The sequence below is a fragment of the Dipodomys ordii genome, unplaced genomic scaffold (genome assembly GCF_000151885.1).
Source record: "Dipodomys ordii isolate 6190 unplaced genomic scaffold, Dord_2.0 Scaffold50, whole genome shotgun sequence".
Classification (NCBI taxonomy): Eukaryota; Metazoa; Chordata; class Mammalia; order Rodentia; family Heteromyidae; genus Dipodomys; species Dipodomys ordii.
Window position 1 is genome coordinate 893,004 of NW_012267266.1, and position 23,706 is coordinate 916,709.

At 47.1% G+C, this 23,706-nt stretch overlaps 1 protein-coding gene across 2 annotated transcripts in view; it reads left to right on the plus strand.

Moving 5' to 3' along the window:
* The first annotated feature begins 1,093 nt into the window (after positions 1 to 1,093).
* Positions 1,094 to 23,706, plus strand: part of Fgf1 (fibroblast growth factor 1 (acidic)) — a 95,921-nt gene continuing 73,308 nt past the window's right edge. The window contains exon 1 of one of the 2 annotated variants that reach the window (XM_013020455.1): positions 1,094 to 1,409. The gene's annotated coding sequence lies outside the window, so the exon portion shown is untranslated. Of the gene's footprint in view, positions 1,410 to 10,750; positions 11,090 to 23,706 lie in introns of those variants that run through there. The other variant, XM_013020456.1, reaches the window with a different exon arrangement.

The window sequence follows — 23,706 nt, forward strand, 5'->3', positions numbered from 1 at the left end:
GGCTGTGTGACAGGTGTGATGTTATCTTTATGGTAGGAAGGAGGGAGGATTCAGTGAGGTTAGGAAAGAGGTCCAGCACGAGGAGCATTTAGCAAGCATCTAGTAATCAGTAATTGTAAGGATGGTAGTAAAGACAAAAACATTGACTTGACAGTTGGTCAGCATGACTGTTTCTACTCTTATCATTCATGTCCACTGGGAGAATCAGAGTGAAAAAGAAATCAAGCCACTGCAATGTAGTAAAATGTACAAGCATAGGACTAGAAGCAGAAAGAGCGAAAGCAGAAAGGCATAATCATGTATTCCATATGAGACTCGCCTGACTCCTCACCATTACTGGTGCTTCCAGGGCTGAAATGTTGATGAGAATGCATGTATCTAAAACAGTACATGCGTGACTGTATGACAGAAATACCCACCTGGCAGCAGGTGCAGTGGCACATGCAATCATCTCAGCTACTTAGGCAGTAGACATTGGGATGCTCCCTGGCTCAAGGTCAGCCCAAGGTAAAAGGTAGCAAGACCTTGTCCCAACAAATAAGCTGGGCATTTTGGGTGCATCTATAATCCCAGCTATAAAGCAAGGATATGGGTGGGGGTTTGTGGACCCAGCTACTTTGGGCAAAAATGTGAGGGCGTATTTGAAAAAAAAATAACCTACCAAAAAAGGGAGGCGCATAGCTCAAGTGTTAGACCCCAATACCACCGAAACAAACAACCTCAGGACAACCTGTCTGCCTTGGGCACCACACAGAAGTCATTACTCTCTCCAGGACATTCTGTCCTCTGTGAAACTTCAAAGGGCAGAGGATGAAGCAGTCGGACAAAGTCTGATGGGTGAGTGGCACTCAGAGCTTGCAGCCAGCCCCATCCCTCTGTCTCACATGGAGCCTGCCCCCCCCTCCCCCCCGGACTGGGTCAGAGCAAGGCCAAGGAGAGCTTGGATGAGATGCGTATCCTTTCACCTGGCCGTTGTCCAGCCCCCAAATAGCTCCTGTGTCTGGTCCAAAAACAAGATCACATGACAGCAGGAGAAGTTCGTCTGCAGCCGCTTGTCCTTGGACTCTCAGTGGGCACAGTAGTGTTGGCTGCCCTGTCCCCAGGTTCCCAAAGCCGGAAGGCCACCTGCCGTGCTGCCCGGCTGGGGCGAGTCTGGTTTCACCCAGTCCTTCTCCTAGGGCTGCCTGGACTCCATTCGCAGTAGCAAGGCAGCAGGAAAACTAGACCAGGGTCCTGGCTGCCTGGTGAGGATCAGAGTACCTCCGCTTCTGCCCTGCCTACAAGCTGTGAATGGGAGTTCCTTCCCCCGCAGCCCCTTGCCAGTTGCCCCCCCTTCCTGCCCCGCAGCGCAGTGTGAGCACGGGAGCCGCAGCCCCACCCAGCCGGACCCCAACGCGCCCAGAGTCCAGGTGAGTGCTGGGTGTATCAGGTTGCTGCACCCTTCAAGCCTATGCTCTGTCAGAACGGCCTGTCCCCGGCACGATCCTGCTACCCTCCCGGATTGGTGAGTGGCCGGCTTGAGTACAGTGGTGGAGGCTGGGGTTAAGGATTTCCTGGACTCCTTTCTCTCATTCAGAGGCCGGTGGGCTCCCAGAGAGAGAACGAGGTAGGTCTGGAGCTCAGCTGGGAAGCAGGAAATGAGGCTTAGCAAGTGAATTCTCTTTGCTGAGATCTAAGTGAATTCATTAGTCAGATCCCACTGCGGGAAAGTTAAGGCTTCATTTTTTTGTAAAGAGCTCTGTATGCATAGGGAAGAAAAGGATTATAAATCCTGCAGGGTTTTCTTTTGCCATCTCTTCCTTCTTGGAGCCTTGCAAACATACTGGAAAGGTCCAAGAGCTTCTTATTTTGGTTGGGAATAAGAGGAATACAATCAAGGGTTTGGAAAGAGTTGCTCTGTGAGCAGAGCCAAAGGACAAACAAGTTTTGTGTCTTGATCTCTGCAAGCCAAGCCCATCCTATTCAGGATGTGTAAAGGGACCATGGTGCTTTTGCACATGCGCAGTTATCCCAGACACTGCTCCTGGGTTATGAATCACACATATCTATGCTACGAAAAAGTCTGTACTGTTCTGGTGCGAGCAAAGTAATCACTTAACTAAGTCTGCATTGTTTAGTGATCATAGGCCAAAGTTCAGTTTGAAGAGTTGTTTTTTGATCAGGTGTGCAGACATGTCCCACCTTGAATCTCTCCCTCCATCTGCTGCCAGGAGGACTTGCTGTTGTGGTAGCAATAGGGCTGCCAGCAGCTCAGGGGACATCTCCCAACCCCCAGAACAGTCGCCCTATGAAGAACAGGTGCATCTCCTTCCCAATGGTCCTCCATCAGTTCCTCTCAAAGTGAGTGTGGGCACCGTGCCCACTGCTGACATAGGATGTGATGATCACATCCAGTGTGGCAGAGACTGGGAGCAATGAATGGTGGCTAGCTCCCCAAAGGTACCAAGGTGCTTGCCTCAGGAGAAGGGGGCAGATGCAGGACAACTAAGGCCAGAAGTCACCTTGGCATTGCTGTTTATGTGATGGTAACCTAACTCCTCCCTTCCCCCTCTCCCCTCCTCCACCCCATGAATAGGTATTCATGACAGATGGTTTCCTGGGAAGGATAATTATTGGTGAAACAGGGGACTAAAGGAGGCCGAGGCTTGCCATTCCTGATGGTGGGAAGGATGCTTGTCACTGGCCCGGTCTCTGCACCACCCACCTGTCCCCAGCCCAGACCTCTGGGTGGCCTGTCTCATGTGGGTCTCCCTTCCCCTCATCTGCCCTCACCCAGTCTGTCTTCCTCCCTACTACCTTTGTGAACTCATCCTACTGGTCCTAGTCTGGTCTTCCCAGGCCTTTCTGTTGCTTCTCTTCTCTGAATATGAATAGGCTTAACCATCAGGGTTACCTCTTACTTACTTTTTCTTTAAGAACTTTGTGATTCTCAATTTCTTCCCCAAAGTGAGGCGTATATCCACGGGGGAAAAGTAAGTTTTGTCCTCAGCTCTCTCTGTGCTATGGTATGTAATAAATAGTAGCTGCCAAATAGGTGGGTTCAATTAATTGTCCAGTAGAAAATTTAGCTTTCTAAATAGCTTAAGGTGATGGTTAGATTACCCAAAGTCTTTAATCCTACCTTTAAAAGTAATTCAGTAACCATGGCACTGTGGTTAGTTTCTTGTGGGTGGGTACCTGGAAAATATCTCCATTGGTATCATCTTACTTATGGGTGGGGGAAGGGAATACATTTAACACTTATCCTAGATCATATAGCAATTGAGTGTTGGTGTTGGGGTCTGAGTCTAGGCCTGCCTGACATTGCATTTCTTACTTCATTCATCATATGCATGCTTATCATGGCTGAGTTGGGATCCAAGCTTGCCTCTCTGAGCATCAATCACTACACATAGCTTGCCCTGCCTGCTGCCAAACAGGGTGTCCACAGTGCCATGCTGGGGGCTCTCTTCCTAGGAAGGTAACTAGAAAATTCTCACCTCAGAGAAAACTAAACTCTTGAGCAAATGGTGCGTTTTTTTTAATGCTATCTGTGTCCCCTGTTTGCAAGCATGGGCCTTTTAGTGGATACAGTCCTCTGTATGATGTCAAAACCCTTGGTGCAAGCCCATCTTGCTGACTAGACTTGTTAATTTGCCTGTCTATCTGATTGGTGTCTTCAGAAGAGCAGCTGCCATCTGACTTCTCTCATTTTATTCATCTTCATGACATTCTGATAGAGGGTCAGGAAGCTAGGTTTCTCCTCCTTCTTTGTATTGGTGGCCTCACAGAGGCAAAAGAGACTGTCCTATCTCCAGATTACATAGAAGGTTCCAGATAAGATAGAAGCCAACTTGCTTTGCTATGAGATTATATATATATATATATATATATATACACACACAAATATATGTATGTATATACACATACATATGCATGCCTAAATAATATGCATATGTAAATATGCACACTAAGAATTGTTTAGGTAAATCTTTCAGAGAAAAACCACTGTAAGAGTTAAGAGAAGTGAAAACATAGATCTACAAAAAAAAAAATCTGCACATGAATATCCATAGCATATCCCAATCAGAAGCCAGCCTGGGCAAAAGTTAGTGAGCTCGGCATAATGGTATGCACCAGTTGTCCCGTCTATATGAGGAACATAAATAGGAGGATTACAGTCCAGGCAAAAACATGAATCCTACTCAAAAAATCATTTAAAGCAAAAAGAACTCGGGACATGGCTCAAACAGGAGATCCCAAATCCAAACCATTATACAAAATAAAGTAAATAAATATCCCTCTGCAAACAAAATAAACAAACAACCCCTGCCCCAAACCCACTGCTACTGGAATCATTAATCTATCAACAAGTTGCTAAGGGATGTGGTACCACTCTGTCTACTCTGAGAAATTCATACCTTGTCTCAAGAGTATGGCCATAGTTTGCCAACATAATTCTAGGGGAGAGCCTATAGATGGAAACAAAAGAGGGCCCATCAATTCCTCCCCAGAGCCTAGACCAAGAAGATTCTCTTCCCATTGTCCTGAGGAGACCATTTTTAAATATATGTTGTCAATTTCACCCTTCTAGGCCTTCAGAATTCCAACTTGCGCTTCAAAACCTGACTCTCATCCCAAGATGCTAAATCTCATGAACCAGTGTGTTGCTACCATGACTTTTCTCTTACTTTTCACCCTTAAAGCTCAGCAGGAATTTGAATAATAAGCTAGTGATCCAGATTGGCTCTGCTTGTTTTGCCAAATAGTGAGCTAATTTTTAAACTGGGCATGCTTAAACTGGAGTTAAATGGGATTGAGGCATCCTGAAATTAAACATGAGAAAAGTGTTTGCACATGTGTGCCCATGCATGTAACACACATTTACCTTTCTGGACTATGGGGTTACAAATCTCGCTAGATTTTTATGGGGTGTGTGTGACTCATTGCATGAGTCACTGGGCTGTCTACATATCATCACCTACCTGGGGTCTGATCAAGTACATTCCAGTGTACCGAGGCTGAGTGGGACCAACAGCACAGCCAGGCCGCAACAGGGAAGCCTGAGTAATAACGCGGGGACCAGCAAGAGCGGTGCCGCCTTTCAGCTTGAAGATCTGCAGACAGAGCAGTAGCTGTCACCAGCTCCCCATGGGCCTATAAAGCTTCAACACTTTAACAGCAGCTCTCAAGCCCATGAAGCTGATAAACCATTTTAGCTGACCATACTTGAGCCTTCCTGTCACAGACTGGGAGGTCCAGTACATAAATGCTAGCTGAAAAGAAAACTGCCAATACCAAGAAGAGTGGCCGGAAAAATGTAATGACCCATGCATTTGTGGCCTACAGGTGTCAGGCCTTGTTGAGACAGGGGGTGCTCAAAGTACTGCCACTGAGCCCACAGTATTAGCTGGAAACTTGCTGGAAACTTGTTAGACCTAATTAGATAGGTCCACCCATACCTGCTACACGAGAAAGCCAGCAACCCATCTGAACAAATCATTTAGGTGGTTCCAAACTATTGGAGTGCGACAATGAAGAAGACAGGCAAAGTTCAGTTTGCAAAGAAGACAGGCAAAGTTTCAGTGTGCGTGGTGAGGGAGACAAAACAAATTAAGTACACATTTTGTGAAGATCAATTTCAGGCAGCAATAAATTCTGGCAGGAAAGAAAGCACCAGGGGACAGTGTTGGCGGGAAGGAGGGGTTGATTTTGAACAGGTGGCCCAGGAGTCAGGGAGGAGGTGGTCTGAGCTGAAACTAAGACAAGAGCAAGGCATAAATAAAAGTGTACATTCTGAGCAGATGGAACAGTGAATGCAAAGGCCCTGAGGTAGGTCAAAGGCCCTGAGGAGCAGCGTGCTTGTAGCATACTGAGGAAGAGGAGAACTTGGTGGTAAGCTGAGCTTTTGCTCTTAAAATAAAGCAATGTGATCTACCTGTTAGCAAGATTCTTCTAGAATGAACTATGGAGACTCAGAGGAGGGCAAGGAGGCCAGTCAGGAGAATGTCACAATAATCCAAGCAAGAAATACTGGTGCTTGAATTGGAGCAGACCAATGGGCAAAGATTGGTTCCTCAAGCCGGGTGCTGGTGGCTCATGCCTATAATCCTAGCTACTCAGGAGGCTGAGATCTGAGGATCGCGGTTCAAAGCCAGCCCGGGCAGGAGAGACCTTGAGACTCCTATCTCCAATAAACCACCAGAAAACCAGAAGTGGCGCTGTAGCTCAAGTGGTAGAGTGCTCGCCTTGAACTGAAGAGCTGAGGGACAGCGCCCAGGCCCAGAGTTCAGGCCCCATGACCGACAAAAAAAAAAAAAAAAAAAAAAGATTGGTTCCTCAGTGAAAAGCAAATAATGACATTGGTTGCATTGCTTAATAAACTCTCTTAAGCACACACATGTCCAGAAGTATAAAGACGTTTCCTCTAATCCTCCTCTCTTAGAGAAGAGGGCTAACGAGGAGCATTTTGTACCTTTCTGTTTGTTGTGCTTTTCTATCACCAGCATAAGTATTCCTTTCATTTAAATACTAAGCGACTTAACAATGAAAATTTAGGACAAACAGGAATTGGAACAGCAATGGGCTGTCAACGTCAGAAGTGGCAGCCACCTTTGACCTCTGCTGAGCTGTGCCCTCCCTAAAGCTTCTGGCCTGCAGGGCCCCACAAGCTGGACTGAGCTCATAGTTATGAGTGACAGCAGAACAAGCCCCGCCTCCCTGCCAAGCCGCACTGGCCCAAGTTTCCATCCTGCAGCTCTCTTTGGGCAGCAAATGCAATTTCCGGCCAGTGTCTGCCTTACTTCCCAGTCCTCTTGGCAGCTGGTTCCCCAGGAGGCCAGGAGCCTCAGTGAGCTGCCTGATTAGGCATAAACAGAAGGAAATGCTTGGCTGGGGCAGACAGGGGCCGCAGATTTTGTTTCTCCTGTCAGCTGATTAGGGTTTGTGATGCCTGAACGAGGTCAAATGTGATTAAGGAGAAGACTCAGTGTGCCTGCTGTGTGGTTCTCAGAACAGCATCATTTCTGTAAACAGGATGAATGAGGTGGAGGTTTTAAAGCTAATGTTGAATATCACAAGATTCAAGGTCAAGATGCTGGGGCTTCTGTTATTTACACATTGCTTCTTTCGTGTTAAAAAGTGAGATTTTTGTCACACACATGCCTGTAATCCTACTCAGGAGGTTGAAGTCTAAGGATTATGGTTAAAAGCCAGCGCAGACAAACAAATCTAAGACACCTTTATCTTCAACTGACCAGCAAAAAGCCAAAAGTGGAGGTGTGGTTCAAGTGGTAGAAAAGCAGCCTTAAGTTCAAGCCTTAGTACTAGCACTTGCGCACACACACACACACACACACACACAGAGTGAGAGTTCTGTGTGTGGTTTTTGGAGGCCTTGAGGGCAGAGTTTTAAAACCACAGAAATTATGCCATCTGCTATGTCACCTTCTAGAACTTTCTTAAGACATTTGTGCCTACCTTCTGGCACAGCCACTGCCTACATACCCTGCATGGAGTCTGTCTTTCAGGATGGGGAAGGAAAATGTCACCTCCAGCAGCAACCCCAGCATCCTGAGGGGGGGGGTGTTGTGGGGAGGGGCTCTGGGTGAGCCTCTGTGATATACACACCTACTAGAATTTTTCTTGGCCCTCAAAATCCATCATTTCCTTCCTTCTCAGATGTCCTATGCACCATGGTGGTACAGCTGTCAGAAGGCAGGAAGGAATTTAAAGTGGTCTCAACATGGCAGGAAGAAAGGATTTCTGTGGCATTAGCTGAATGGTTCCTCTTACAGTGTGGGGGCTTCATGAGGGGCTTGGCTAGCTCTTTCTCTTTCCCAGAGACTCCTTCTGTGCACAGAGCTGGAGCAGGTGACTTCCCAGCAGTGATCTGAGTCCCTTCTCTAAACAACGGTACCGCCATCAGACAGCCATGTTAATTACCATGCTGTAGTACTTAGGAAACTCAATGTGTATTATTTGAAAGATGAATCTAGATATTTGGCACAGAAGTTGGAATGCAGAATTTAAGGGATGTTAAAGTAAAATAGCAAAAGAAAAAGAAAGAATCTTGACATGAAGGGGAGTTAAATTTGGGGTGTGCACACCAATACTGGGACTTAATGCCAAGGACTGGTACACTCACTTGTTTTTTGTTGTTATTTGTTGGGGTTCTGGGGCTAAACTCAAGGCCTGGGTACTATCTCTAAGCTCTTTTGCTCAAGTCTAACACTCTACCACTTCAAGCTACAGCTCTACTTCTGTCTTTTTGGTACTTAATTGGGGTAAGAGCCTCACAGACTTTCCTGCCTTGGTTGGCTTTGAATTGTGATTCTCAGATACCAGCCTCTGATAGCTAGAATTACAAGTGTGAGCCACAAGAACCTGTCCTCTCACTTGGCTTTTATACTCAAGGCTGGTGCTTCACCGCTTGAGCCACATTTATACTTCTGGCTTTTTGCTAGTTAACTTAAGAGTCTAGAGCTGGCTTTGAGCTACAATCCCCAGATCCTGAGCTACCAGCACCTGGATGTATTACAATAACTATCTTAATTAAAGAACTGGAATATTCCTTATTTTCCAATACTTGGACAATAACATTGCCAAACACTCAATATGCAGTAGTGTATTACATGATTATTATATCACAATTAGTATATGCCAGTAGCTAGGATTATATTTGCTTAAAAGCCAAGTGTGTGTCTGTCTATGTTCACAGCTGGGAATAAAGCAGAAATGGAGTGCAATAGTAATATGCCCTTGGATTCCTGGTGCTCAGGTGCTGGTACACATGGGGACACATACGGTTGTCATGGTTCTGTGAGGATGCAGGGATATTGGGAGTTGGAGAGCCTGATTCCAGAGGAGCCCAGATCTACACTGTCAGGAATGGCTATGTTATGGTGTGGTCTGGGCAGATTAGAGAGCATCAATCTGAATAGAGAAAACCTGTTTTTAGTCACCTGGGTCTTTTGCTAGTAGTGCAGACTTGGGTGAACCTGGGCTTGCTTCTTTTGTTCAACAGGTCTTTTAACATCCTCGAAATGTCACAAACCAGCCTTATAATAAGAGAGCATCTTGTTTCCAAAGCTGGATAACTTTCAGGTCTTATCTATCCATTGGCCAGCTGCACTATCTCTTTGTCAGGGACAAGGATGCCTCCCATACATCTTCTGATGGCCTTCATTTGAACTGCTGTGGCTTACTGAATCAAAGCAGCCAAATTCGGATCGAGTTCATTGTTGTTTCCTTGATGCATTAACTTTCTGAACTTAACATACCAAACAAACAGCTCCTGGCTTTATCTCATAAATGCCCATACATTTTCCACCCAAGAAATTCTATATTTCAACAAGAGATCCTTCCGCCCAACTAATGACATTGTAGTAGCCAAAGGGGCAGGTCCTGCACAGGACTGCAGGCAGTGCTAGCAAATCCGGTTCTTTCTACCCTCTCCTCCCTGTCAGCCTGAGCCTCTTCTTTTCTTTCAACAGAGGAGGGTTGTTGTGTCTTCTAACTTTCAAAACTGCCCTTCCATGTTGTTATAAAGAGTTTATCTGTCCTACATAAGGCATAATAATTCTTCCAGTGCATAGAAGACACCTATGCAACATGTTTTTACCTTTCAGTGATTCAAGAGGCCCTATAGAATCCTGCACACACAGGACTGTTGTTATGTTTTAAAGCAAAAGGATCAATCTCTTGAATATGTGGAAGGGCAGGCAGTTCATAAGGTTCCAGATGACAGATTTGGGGAAGTCAGCTTTCTCTGTACCTATGTCCCTTCTGAGAGGTGCATGGTCAGAGTCAGGAGATGGCTCCGCCCTTCTAAAAACCGCAAGAGTGCCCCCTGGGGGCTCTATCAGGAAATGATCAACCCTACCCTTCCTGTGCCAACAACTTCCGGCTGGGAGAGATAGGAGCTTATTTCTTCCTTGGACGGGTCAGCATCCAGCCCTCTATCTGAATCATCAGGGCAGCAGGCTGGTGACCACGTACATTCACAACCCATTTGTGCTTTCCAGGCTCAAGCTGCTGGGTAAGGAGGAACTCCACCAATGATAGGAAATTATTCATCATATTTCCATTATTCTCTTCAAAGACACCCCATCCTCACCCCACCTTCATTCTCCACCTTATAGCCAGAGGTATCTGTAAAGATAGCCTCCTTTCTTCCTGCTTCCATCCTGGCTAAGGTATGAAAACGACACCCAGGGCTCCCTGAAGAAATCCCCAGCCTTGATGCTGGCCCCAGCTGAGGACTCACCTGGTCCAGCAGAGACAGGCTCAAACAGTGAGTGGAATGTCAGGAATATTCTCCAGCATGCCCCTCCCCTGGCCTGGCAGCTACTGCCCTGACTGGCTTTGAAAAATGCCCTTTGAAGGGATGGGTTCTGGGAATGGCACAGACAGACAGACACCCTACCCCATTCATGCAGACACCTACATCCTTATGGGAATGCCAGATGACAGCACAGAAAAGGGCCCCTTTTTTCCCTTGGAGCTTCTAAAGTCCACAGGAGCCACAACCTGCTGTTTCCCTGGCAACAAAGGCCTCAAAATAAACAGGATCCTGCTCAGACTGGCCAATAGTCCACCGGGCACAGGCATGTGCCCCTAGACAAACCACGTTAGAATAACACCAGGGGAGTTACTACCACAGTCTTCTGTCTCTGCCTCACTCTCTGCTGGCCCAAGGCTCTGCCTTTCTGTATTGTACAGTTAGGAGCATGGACAGCCCTGGGGGCAGGGCTGTGGTGGGGGAGGCATGGCACTGTGTCTAGGCAGGTCCCCTAGGCTGCTAAACAAGGCCAGAATCAGACCTAGAGCCCCGACGCTCAGCTCCCTCTGACCTCCCCCAGGGACTGCCAGCGGATCTGTGGCATGGCGCTTGGCGTCTGGCCAGCAACCTGATGTGCATGCCACGGCCCGTCCCTCTCCCCACACAGCGCTGCTGAAACGCAGAGCTTCAGAGAGCCGGCTTGGGGCTGCTGGAGAGGCAGCCTCCTCAGGGTGACAAGGATCCACACAGCGAAGGACAGCAGCTGGGTTCAGTTTCAGCCCAGAGCGAATGAGAAGAGAGGACGGCCCTGGCCTGCAAGCGCTTCAGGTGACAACCATGGGGTCTATGCTGGGGAGAAGTGCTACAGCTAGAATGGAGGCCCTCTGTGCATGTGGGCACACATATGAAGCTAGTTGACCAGGAAAGGGAAAAGGGACATGGGCACAACAGGGTGTTTGAAGTAGTAGATATGGAACAGCTCCCCCGTGGCTGGATTGAGCCTGGTGTGGCTGGCGCTGGGGGCAGGGCTTGCTGATGGTGCAGACGTGTAAAAATAGCACTTACACAGAGAGGCTGCAGAAACAATCATGGGCCATACCACCCCGGTATCTTAACCACCGCCGGCCCCCTGGGATGGGAGGGACAGAAGTGCTCTGGATTACTGAAGTGCTGGATGCTACCCTGGTGTTCGGTGGAAGCTGGAAGCTGTGGTTACGGAGGGTCAGGCTGGCATCATCTTGCTGTGTCACTCAGCCACCCTGGCTGCTTGGAAACGCAGCTGCACTGGAAAACCTGTCCACATAGTGGGAAGCTGAAATTTGGTCACCTCTTTGATATACAAGTCAGGCTGGAATACCATGAGCCGGGTGTGTGCGCTCCAGGTTTCCATCGGGTTGTATTCTGATGTGCCTTGCATTTCCCTGCCCATTTGTTTATTTGTTTGTTTGTCACAGTACTGAGGTTTGAACTTAGGGCCTTGCGCTTGCTAACAAGTGCTCTATCCCTTGAGCCATGCTTCTAATCCTCTTTGCTTTCATTACTCTTCTGAATGAGATCTTACTTTCTGCCTGGGCTAACCTGTACCAAAACCCTGTTTATGCTTTCCACATAGCTAGCATGACAGGTGCATACCACTTTCCAGGAGGCTGGGATGACAGGTGTGAACCACCCCATACCTTCTGATTCTCTTTGATAATCACATCTCACCTCAGAACCCCTCCCACAGGCACCCGAGTGGCCAACCACTGAGCTCTCCACACCCACGTCACAGTACATACCAAGGGTAGGCCCAGTGCCCACACAGTAGCCTTGGAGAATTTCAGGCCTCTAGAAGCTAAGACAGGAATTTCAGGCATTTGGTCAAGTACCATTTTGTAGTGACCTCACCTCCCGCCTCTGGTTCAAGAACTTCCTGTGTCTCAGCAATCTGGGCTTTCTCCAGCTGCTTTACATCCTCTCTCCCCCATTCTCTCTCCCTGCCTTTCTGTATTGGTGATCAACGCCCTTCCTTTCCTTCTCTATAAAAAAGAATGCAGTTGGTGGTAGCATTAGCTTCCACTCAGAGGACAAGCCAGATTGTCTCCCTAATAGCTTTGAGTTTAAATGAGCCAGGCTGACTCTGACGGCTTGGGGGGCGGTGACTGGGGGGGCGGGGAGGGGGTGAGGGGATAGACTTCCTTTGGGAAGTGGTGTCCAGGAAGAGCTAGCTGCTGCTTGTCAGGGCTTTCTGTGAATAAGTGTGGATTTTGGTGGAGAATCTGATTCAAAGCCACAAACTCGCTTTGTTTTCCTTTGTGTGGGTCACTGAGAACTCCCAGGAAAGTCCCCTTTGGAGATTGTCTCCCTGAAGGCAAGAGCACCAGTTTGCTGGTGGAGGCTACAGGGGAGACTGATTTGTATTGCTCTTGCCTTTTAAAAATAAGAATGAATGGATATGCAAATGAAGTCCTGAACCAGAGTACGGTTAATATACAAAACTTCCTGTAAGAAAGCAATGAGGTTCTTGTCAACCCTCTACTCCTGGCTCCAGAAAAGGGTTTAAAAGCAGGATCTGGTTAAGTGGGTTTGGGTTACAGGCTAGTGGTACCAACCATGATGCCAAAAGTTTCAGGGGTGGACATCATAAACTTCATCCCACACTACCAAGGAGATGGTGATGCCCATCCCTGCAGGCTGATGCGCCTCCAGTGGGACTGGTTAGGCTGTTAAGGGTGATTGATGGGTGATGGAGTTACAGAAGCAGCAGTTCCTGCCACTGCTTGGTGGATACAGTATCCTCTCCCTTAGGCTGCTGGTATCATAGCCATTTGCACCACAGATGGGCCCTACTTTAGGCCAAGCTAACATCTATTCGTGGCACATAGCTTGTGAGTGAATGAATCTGTTCCTCAGGGAATGCATTCATTAATCAGCAAGTTTTCATCCAGCACCAATGACTGACTGGGTATCCTATTTCCCAGGCAACTGGATCCAATCAGCCAGAGAAGGGAGGGGACCTTCTGGGTGGGCAGGTAACATAGTGGATTGGGCTGAAAGAAGCTAAAGGTCTTCAAGGCACAGCACAAGAACAGTCATCGGGGAAGTGATCTGACAGGAGAGAAAAGAAGGGAATAGCAATTATTACCATCTCTAAATCATGCTACTAAAGAGGAAATGTAACATGGTTACCTAAGTGCATAGATTCTGCCTGACATCTGGATCTGGACTCTGCCCTTGCTGGTTCTGTCACCTTGTGCCTCAGTTTTCTTATCTGTAAAGTGGGCTCATAGAGTACTAATCTTGTGGAAATGATCCATTGACTACCCTAGTGTAGTGCCTAGCTTACTGCAAACACCAGATGAGCCTTTGCTATTATCTACAGTCAAAGGCAAGATCTAAAGAGGCTGCTCACAAGTCCATTCATTCCAAAGACCAAAGTGACACTCTAGGAATGAGCACTGGTGCCACTTTCTGGTGCTTTTGCCTTGGCATGGAGCTCTGTCTGGGTTTGTGAACATTTGGAAGCAGGGAACTTCTGGTCTGGTCACCAGTGTTGCTCTTTCTTACTGTGTCCAGACACTGGTCTGGGCTTTAACTGCACAATCCCCCTAAACACTAACGCTGTTACAGGGGTGGGGACTGAGGCTTGGTGATGAGCCCTTGCCTATAGTTTGTCAGGTGGAAGAGCAGGGTTCACATCTGTGCTGTACATAAACTCTGTGCCCCTGATTGGGAGACTATAATTCTCATAGGGGGCCTCAGACAAGATGTCCTGAGAGGCAGGTGGAATTTGGTGACAGGAATTCAGCAACTGATAGATAGATAGCTAATAACTATAGGATTTTTTAAAAATATAGTAACTGGGGTTTATTGAACTCAGGGCTTTGTGCTTGGTAGGCAGGTGCTCTACCACTTGAGCCAAGCCTCTAGTCCTTTTGGTTCTGATTAGTTTTGAGATAAGGTCTTACTTAATGCCTGCTCCAACCTAGACTGTGATCCTCCTATTAATATTTCCTGCCACAGGCATGTGTCATTGTAGCCAGCTATTGATTGAGATGGAAGGCTTGTAAACTTTCCCCCCAGGATTGGCACCCAAATCTGATCCTCCCACTCCTCCACCTCTGCAGTGGCAAGGATTACAAGAATGAGCTATTGTGTCCAGGCACAAGTGGTGATATTTGAAGACCCTAGAAAATAGGCCAGGATTTGGAAGCACTAAGGGCTAGTAAGATCCTAGCTTGTGTTATGGGCAGAATCCCAGCCTTGAAGACCTACAAGACAAAAATATGGGCAATGAAGGACAAGGTGAACCTCCAGTTTCCCTGAACCTGGCAATGGTTGGTCCCCAAGTATAGAAGAAATGAGGTATGACAGCAGAGACATATGCATGGTGAGCACACTGGTTATCAGGACTCCTGACAACCCCTCAGGTTGAAGGTTAGTGTCACCTTGAACTAAGCCTGAGGTTAGCATGGTGTGACCCAGGTGGTAGAGACAGGAGGAATGGATGATCCAAAGTGAAGTGTCTCAGCACAGTGCAATTTACTGTATCATAAGAGACCCCACCCCTCTGAAGAGCACATGTAACATGAGCTGCAGAGATGAGGTTAATGAGCAGCAGCTGGACTCCACCTATCCATGTGAAAAGGTGTGAGGGCCTGACTCAGGACGTGACTCATCTGCTCCTGCACAGACTGTGCTCTGGTCTACAGGTTCCAAGCTTTAATGTGAATAGAATCAACCATGGGAAAGCTTGTTTAAAAACCAGGCTCCAGGGCTGGGAAGGTGGCTCAGTGGTAGAGCGCTTGCCTCGCATACATGAGGCCCTGGGTTCGATTCCTCAGCACCACATAAGCAGAAAAAGCTGGAAGTGTCACTGTGGCTCAAGTGATAGAGCGCTAGCCTTGAGCTGAAGAGCTGAGGGACAGTGACCATGCCCAGAGTTCAGCCTTATGACCATCAAAAAAATAAATAAAAAACAACAAAAAAAAAAACAGGTTCCAGAGTGTTCTGTGAGGAGTGACTCCATGGTTCATGAGGACTCCAGGCTTCTGGATTTCCTGGGTGCAGCCAGGGGATCTGGATGGCTTTAGTCCAGTCTGGCTCTCACTCTGACAGAGCTGTGTGACCTGTATCAGTGGCAGGTAGCCTTTTCTTGGTCATCACCTGCTTCTGAGCTACCCACCCGTCTAGACGTTCATTTCATATAAGAGCAACAATGCCACATTCACTGCACACAGAGTTATTATATGCTAGGCACCATGATAAGCCATTGGTGCATGTTATTCTCTCATTAATCCTTCACAACATTAGATAGATCATGGTTAGAGACATTACAACCACATTTCACAAGTGAGGGAAAAGGTCACATTGCCTTGAACTGGGATTTGAACTCAGGACTAGAAGGGACTAGAAGGACTAACAGTATTTTCCTTCAGCCTCTTAAGCTTCATTCTTGTCTGTCTCATTCTCAGACTCCTATTAAAGCCGTTCAGAAGATGGTATCTCCTGCACTTCCCTACTTTATCTTAGGCAGTGAATTAAAGGTTGGAGAGGTGAGGGTTGAAAACAGGGTGTCACAGGTTAAATTCATAGCCCCCAGAACCTAAGAATGTGACCTTATTTGGAGAGAGGGTCTTTTCAGAGATAAACAAATTAAAATGAGATCATCAAGGAGGTCTTAACTATTCACAGTGACAGGTGCCCTAACATAAAGGGAGTTATTTATTATTATTATTACCATTATTATTCAGTCAGTGCACATTTGTAATGTGAGAGTGTTTCACATGCACGGAGCATACTTTGAACAAATTCACCTCCTCCACCATTTTCCCACCCCTCCTTTTCCTTCTTCTCTACCAAAAGCAGCGTTAAATATGTATGGCGAGAAGGACACATGAAGATTCACAGGGAATATGTCCATCCACAAGCCCAGGAGAGCGGCCCCAGAGCGGCTCCTTCCCTCAAGCTTCCTTGAATGAACCAACCCTGCTGACATCTTCAATCTGCATGTCTAGCCTCCAGGCATGAGAGAGACAGTCTCCTGGCTTCATCCAACAAGAGGCCAGATTTTTAGGCTCCCCCAATAGGCTTGGCTAGGTAATGCAGTTGAAGATCAATACATTATGCTAAAATTGTAGCATATATATATATATATATATATATATATATATATATATATATATATATATATTCTTAACTTTCTGTTAACTTAAATGGTGTTCTAGGGAGCTACGAGTATGCCTACGGCCAAAGAGGGCAGAAAGATTACACAGAAACCATGAAGAGGGAGCTAGTCGTGCTGGTGGCTCATATCTGTAATCCCAGCTACTACAAACTCAGACCTGGGAGAATCATCGATGATAGTCACTTCAGACAGAAAAGTCCACTAAACTCCATCTAATTGCATTGATTAATAAAGAGCACAGGTGCTATCTATCAAGGCCTCTGGGACTGAAAGGACATCAAGAGTATGTTCCTTCTTGTTCTTCTGATGAATTCCTGTCAGAATCTGACAAGGCAAGAGGGTAAGAGATGGGGACAGAGGTTGTGGGGGTGAGAAAGAATAGTCTAGAGCTGAGACCTGGGGTCCCACTGCAGGCTCAGAGGCCCATAGGAGAGCATTTCCCCATCTTCCGAGAGCCTCATCCTTGTAGGCTTTGCTTCGTGGCCTTAGGGGTAATATTTCAGTCCTAGAGGAGCAAAGTACTCCTCTTCAGCTCTGGATCTCTGTGCAATCCAGGGCAGTGCGATGAAGAACAGCACCTTCCAAAGGATGTTTTTCCCCAAAGGATGAACTCGGGCTGGGAAGGTGGCTCAGTGGTAGAGTGCTTGCCTAGCATGCATGAAGCCCTGGGTTCCATTCCTCAGTGCCACATACACAGAAAAAGCTGGGAGTGGTGCTGTGGCTCAAGTGATAGAGTACTAGCTTTGAGCAAAAGAAGCTCAGGGACAGTGCCCAGACCTTGAGTTCAAGTCCCAGGAATGGCACAAAAAAAGAAAAAAAAAACCCTAAGGGTTGACTCTCCATGTAGTTTGTCACACAAAACCTGTTACCAGATAGGTGCCAGTAGCTTATGCCTTCTAATCCTAGCTCCAGAAGACTGTGGTATAAAGCCAGCCCAATCTCAACCAGCAGAAAGCCAGACTGGAGGTGTGGCTTAAATGGCAGCATGCCAACTGTGAGCAAGAAAGCCAATCAAGCAGAAAGCCCTGAGTTCAAAACCCCCAACAACTGCAAACAAATACTACTGGTTGCCAGTCTCTCCTGGCTAGTCTTGGAATATCTTTGCTGAGTACTGGAGAAGGAGAGTCCTCAGCTAGCTACCAGGAATGCTGATAGCTCCGGTTCCGACCCATCTCCGCTTGCCTTCCTGTTACTCCAGACAGCCCTATGGTGCTCTAGTAGTGCCGCATATTGCTCAAGAACAAGGGACTCTGTTGTAAGACTGTTTGGGTTTGAATTCTGGCACTCAGTGGCCATGTGACTCGAGTCACAGTTACATACCCTCTGTGTTCTGATCAGATTAATGTAATAGTGGCACCTGGGCCTTAGTACCATTGACAAGAATAATATGTTAATGCAGGTAAAATCTCTACTATCTTTCAGAGCTATGTCTGTGTTAACTGTTTGTATCGCACAGGGTTAATGTGTATTTGGAAACATAACACATGTGAACCCCAAATGTTTTAATATTCTGTCAGTTGATAGCACATAGTATTTGCCCAACACAATATGAATTACTATTCAAGCTTTGCAATAGGCTAAGGTTTTCAGAAGTCTTTATACAAATGAATTTGAACTAAAATAAAATCATGGCCATGGAGGTTACATGCTGCTGTTCCTGTTAGCCACTTTTTGTTCCAGCCCGAACTTTATCAGCACATGATTTCCTCATGTCAGGAACCTTGAACCAACTAGCCAAGAAAGCACTAGTCTTTGAAAGAGGGTTTAAGTGAGCAAGGTTTGGTGGCTCATGCCTGTAGTCCTAGCTACTCAAAAAACTAGGGTAATGGTTTGAGGCCAGCCCAGGCAGAAAACTTCTTGAGAACTTAACAGAAAAAAAAGCCACTTCCAGTGTTATGCACCTATTCAGGAAGCCTGAATAGAAGGATCATGGTTCAGGCAAGCCTAGGGCAAAAACCAAGACCCCATCTCTAAAATAGTCAAAGTAAGTCACAGTGGTAGCTTGGTAGGTAGGACTGTAATCCTACCTACTCAGGAGGCTGAGATCTGAGGATCACAGTTTGAAGCCAGCCCAGTCAGTGAAGTTCATGAAACTTTTATCTCCAATTAATTAGCTACCAAAAAAGTGGAAGTGGAGTTCTGGCTCAAGTAGATTACTAGCCTTGAGCAAATGAAGCTCAGGGGCAGTACCCTAGCCCTGAGTTCAAGCCCCAGGACTGGCACATGTGTGTGAGCACACACACACACACACACAAATAGTCAAACCAAAATGGCTAGGGGAATAGCCCAAGTGATAGAGTGCATGCCTACAAAGCACGAGACCCAGCATTTAAAATCCCAGTACCACAAAAAAATGTTTTTAATGATTAAAAACTTATGTCTTGCCGGGCACTGGTGGCTGACGCCTATAATCCTAGCTACTCAGGAGGCTGAGATATGAGGATCACAGTTCAAAGCCAGCAGGGGTAGGAAAGTCGGTGAGACTCTTATCTCCAATAAACCACTAGAAAACTGGAAGTGGTGCTGTGGCTCAAGCAGTAAAGTGCTCACCTTGAGCTGAAGAGCACGACAGTGCCCAAGCCCAGAGTTCAAGCCCCACCACTGACAAAAACAAAAACAAACACACACAAAAAAAACTTATGCCTTGACCATACAAACACTTGTTAACCTTAGGTATTCTTAACAAATGCTTTAAGAATACCCATCTTTTATTTCTTTTGCTCAGTACATACAAAAACTTTGGGATGGGACTGGGAATATGGCTTAGTGGTAGATTGCTTGCCTAGCAAGCATGAAACCCTGGGTTCAATTCCTCAGTACCACATACACAGAAAAAGCCAGAAGGGGTGCTATGGCTCAAGTGGTAGAGCGTTAGCCTTGAGCAAAAAGAAGCTCAGGGACAGTGCCCAGGCCCTAGGGACAGTGCCCAGGCCCTGAGTTCAGGCCTCAGTACTGGCAAAAATACACAAAAAACATAAGAAAAAACTTTGGGGCTCCGACCTGGCCAGGAAGTGTGTGGTCTTTCATTCATGGATTTCCTAAAATTGTGCCCAATATCCCTGGGAACAGGGCTTTGGGCTCTGATCATTTGGAGACTGACTTCAGGGGTTCAAGAACTGCCTCACAGATGATAAGCTACACCGCCATTTTGCACATCAGCTGCCTGATACCCTAGGATAAGAAACTTGTCCTTGCCATCTTCCTTTTCCTTGTGTTGGGGGATGTGTGTAGGCGCAGTTAAGTTAGAAGTGATGCATAAAAGCTCGGATCATAGCTGATTCTCTTCCTACTTCCCTTCCTGTCCTTTCTCACCACCATGGATGTGGAAACACCCAGTGGTGGTGGGTGTCTGCAGGGGCTGTGACTATTTCCTTGCACGAGGTGACCATGAGCGCATCACTTGGCTCCTGAAGCAGCACAGAGTGGTGCATTCTGGGAAGGGGCCCAGCTTGTGGTCTGGAGGAGGGGATGCTGGCAGCCCTTGCACTGGGCTTCATATCTGGCGGCTCTTCTGGGACTTCAGACTGCTCACGAAGGCCTGAAGATTGATCTAGAAAGGAGGTGGACCCCTTCCAGTTCCACTCTGACCCTTCCTAATGCCTGCCTCCTCCCACAGAGGCCTGAGGGCTTAACACACAGCTGCTTCGGGGTGGATCCAGATGTACACAGTGCATGATGGGGGGGGGGGGAATGTTTCCAAGGCAACGGTCCAATTGTTTCTAGTGACCCATTGGCCTGACCCTCCCCGCCTTGACATCCCAGAGCCAAGCCAAGCCTTTGGAAGTCATCTTTACCTTGGGAAGCTGGCTGGAGCCCTGTATGGTGGGAGGTTGGGATCCCACGCTGGATGGGCCCTGTGGGAGGTCAGGGGAAGGGTGGGCCAAATACAGCTTCATCTACAGCTTCATCGCCTCTGTTACCTCCAGGCCTTTCCTGCTCTTCTCCTTGCCAGAAGTCAAAAGAGATCTGTAGAGGTCCTTGTTCTAGGAATTGCCTAGGAAAAAAAAAGTCTCTCACCACATCTGGCCCTAGAATAGATGCATAACCTATACTGGTTGCTTTTTAAGTCTTTTTGCCAGGTGTGGTGGTGTACACCTGTAATCTCATCACTGAGAGGCTGAAGCAGGAAGAGGACAAGTTGAAAGCCAGCGTGGGTAATAGTGCATGCCTGTAATCTTAGCACTTCAAGTTCAGGGGCAGCCTGGGCTACCTAGTAAACCCTATTTCAGGGGGACAAGAAGCAGATTTCCATAGGGTGCAATGAGAGACTAAGTTCCGGTGAGTAATGGGGGCTGTATGTGGGTCGCATGGTGGTCTGCGCACACTCAGTATTTTCCTGGAGTCCAGATCCTTGTCGCCAGGCCAGACACACATCCTGTAGGCCGCCCAGGCCGGCTCATGTTTTTCATTATCTCTCCCCATCCTCATGAAAGGCTTCTCACCCCACCCAGGAGTTATTTTTAACCTGCACGGTAATGCTAGGGCTGCACCGGACACACTTGGCCTCAGCCCGCAGGCACTGGGCCAGGAAAGGGTCACCTTTCACAGGATGGTCTCCCCCTCTCCCTGCCTCCTCTCCTCTAGCATATATGAAGGAACTCCCCGACGAGGGGCCTGGGACACAGCAGTGCAGTGCTGGTCCCACACTTCACCTTCTGATGAGATAAAGTAAGGTTGACAGAGCGAAAAAACCAAGTGAGCCAACGAAGAAGGAAGTGAAATGCACAGGGATTGGGGCAAGATTCATGCTGCAAAGAGAACAGACAAGGCCTGGCACCAAGTTACAATAAATGCCGGGGACCAGGGAAACTTGGGTGTGCTCAGACAGAAGCAGAGACCAGGAAGGGCATGAAATGCAAGAAGCAGGTGCAGACTCTCCCTCAGAGAACAAAGAGCATATGACAAGGCCCTGAGGTAGACCAAGAGCCTGGTATATTCTAGAAGGCCAAAAGCCCAGGAGACCAAGGAGCAATGGGGAAGTGAAGATGCCAACATGCCCAGGGGAGGAAATACCCACAGGGCAGGCAACAACCCAGGGAGCAGAGCCCTGGAGCCACACATTTATTTTGGCTTTATCCTGAGAGCACAATAAGACACAGGGCAAGCTGGAAGTAGGAGTTGGCATGTGATAATGGCATTTTAAGCCCCTGATGTAGCTGGCTCTGGAGAGAAGGACTTACTCCAAACAAGGGGCAGGAGGGAAGGTGGGCCCATGGGTTAGGAGATGCACGTGGGCAGAGTAGAGGTGCTGGTGGCTGGGGCTCTGGGAACTGTCCCAACTAAAACTAGGCTGGAGCATCCAGGAATTCACCTGCCACTGAACATTGTTCTCCCAATGAATGCACAGATCTATGTCCCCCAATTTTAAGGCAGAATACAAGCCAAGGTCCAGAGTGGCAGGGCTGATCAGTAAAATCTGCAGAGTTGAGATATATCTTGTTCCCTACAAATTTTTATTTATTTGCTTGTTTTCTTTTTTCTTTTTGTGCCGGTACTGGGGCTTGAACTCAGGCCTTGGAGCTGTCTCTTAGCATTTTTGCTCAAAGCTGGTACTCTGCCATTTGAGCCACAACTGTACTTCTGACTTTTTGTGTAGATCAGAATCTCTCAGCCTTACTTTAGTTTTGAACCTTCCAAGTATCTAGGATTACAGGCATGTGCTACCAGAACCTGGCTTATTTGCTTTCTAAACAATTTAGTAACTCTTTGTTCAATGTTTGCCTTCTTTGATTTTTTGAGATGCCTAAATACTCTCCCTCTCTCTGTCTCTCTGTCTCTGAGCACACACACTCTCTCTCAGCACACTCTCTCAGTGCATGCTCTCTCTCTTTCTCTCTCACACACCTTTACATTTTTTGCCTAGGGGATGAGGCCACTTGGATGAGTTTACTATTCTTAGGGGACTTTTTGGTCAACCACAAAATTCATTACTGCAGTAGAACTTGCTCTGACTGAATGAGCTCCCTCATCTGCCAGACTCCAAGGTGACAGTGTGTGCCTAGCAGTGGCCTGTGCTCCTGAGAGAAGCACAGCTATGCTGCTGCTCTTTAGAGACAGACAGATAGATCATGAAACAGAAAGATCCCACTGAGAGCCCCAGTACACGCTGGGAGTTGTGCTCTTTGAGTACTTCATTTGTACCAACTTATGTAGTCCTCTAAAAGGTTAAGGAAGTTGCTGCCAGTCTTCATTGAACTCAGGGATTTGCACTTGCTAGGTAGGCATTCCATTTCTGAGCCTTGCCTCTGGCCAATTTCTGTTGTTGTTGTTCTGGCTCTTTTTGAAGTAGGGTCTTCATCTTGCCTATGCACATGCCTCATAGCTGGACTGATAGGCATATACAATCATGCCTAGAATTTTTCCATTGAGATGGAATCTAGGAGACTTTTCTGTGTAGGCTGGCCTGGAACCACAATCTTCCCAATCTCAGCCTCCAATGTAATTTAGAATGACTGGCACATACCACTGCCTTCAGCTATGTGTTGAGAAATGATCCCACAAATTTTTCTATCCTGGGCTGGCCTTGAACTGAGATCTTGTTTTCAGCCTCCCAGCTATTAGCCATCTGGACCTGACTGGTTCTACTCCTATTCTTCACTGATGATGGAGCTCAGGCTCGGAGAGCGGTGGCAAGAGGTCATGTGGTAGAAGTGGTGGAGCTGGGTTTGGAGGCTGGCCGAACTCCTTACTACGCAAAAGCTCCACTGCTGTCTGGCTCCGTTGCTACTGCGTGGGTTTTTGTTGTTGTTTTATTTGTTTCTGTGGTGCTATGGATTGAACCAAGGGCCTTACACTAGTCAGGCTACATTCCCCTCCCTGCTGCACAGAAAAGACCAAAGGAAATGATCCCGAATATTAGCAGAGCAGGGGTGTGGGTAAATGTGTTGTCTTTTTCATTTGTAGCTCTTTCTACAATTGTTTTCAATACACAGTGCCTGGTATATGAGACATACTTGAAATCTAATGAAATTGATGACTTCATGAGTATATATATAACTGAAAACACTTTTTACAATAATTAAATTAGTAGACCTCATGATAGAACGATAAAATAAAAATTTAAGCATTTGTGTTTGTGTGTATGCCAGTCCTGGGGCTTAAGCTCAAGCCCTTGGAGACTGTCCCTGATTTTTTGTGCTCAAAGCTAATGCTCTACCACTCTGAGCCAGTTACACTTCCAGCTCTTTGGGTGGTTAATTGAAGATCAGAGTCTCACAGACTTTCCCACCTGGGCTGGCTTTGAACTGTGATCCTCAGATCTCAGCCCCCTAAGTAGGTA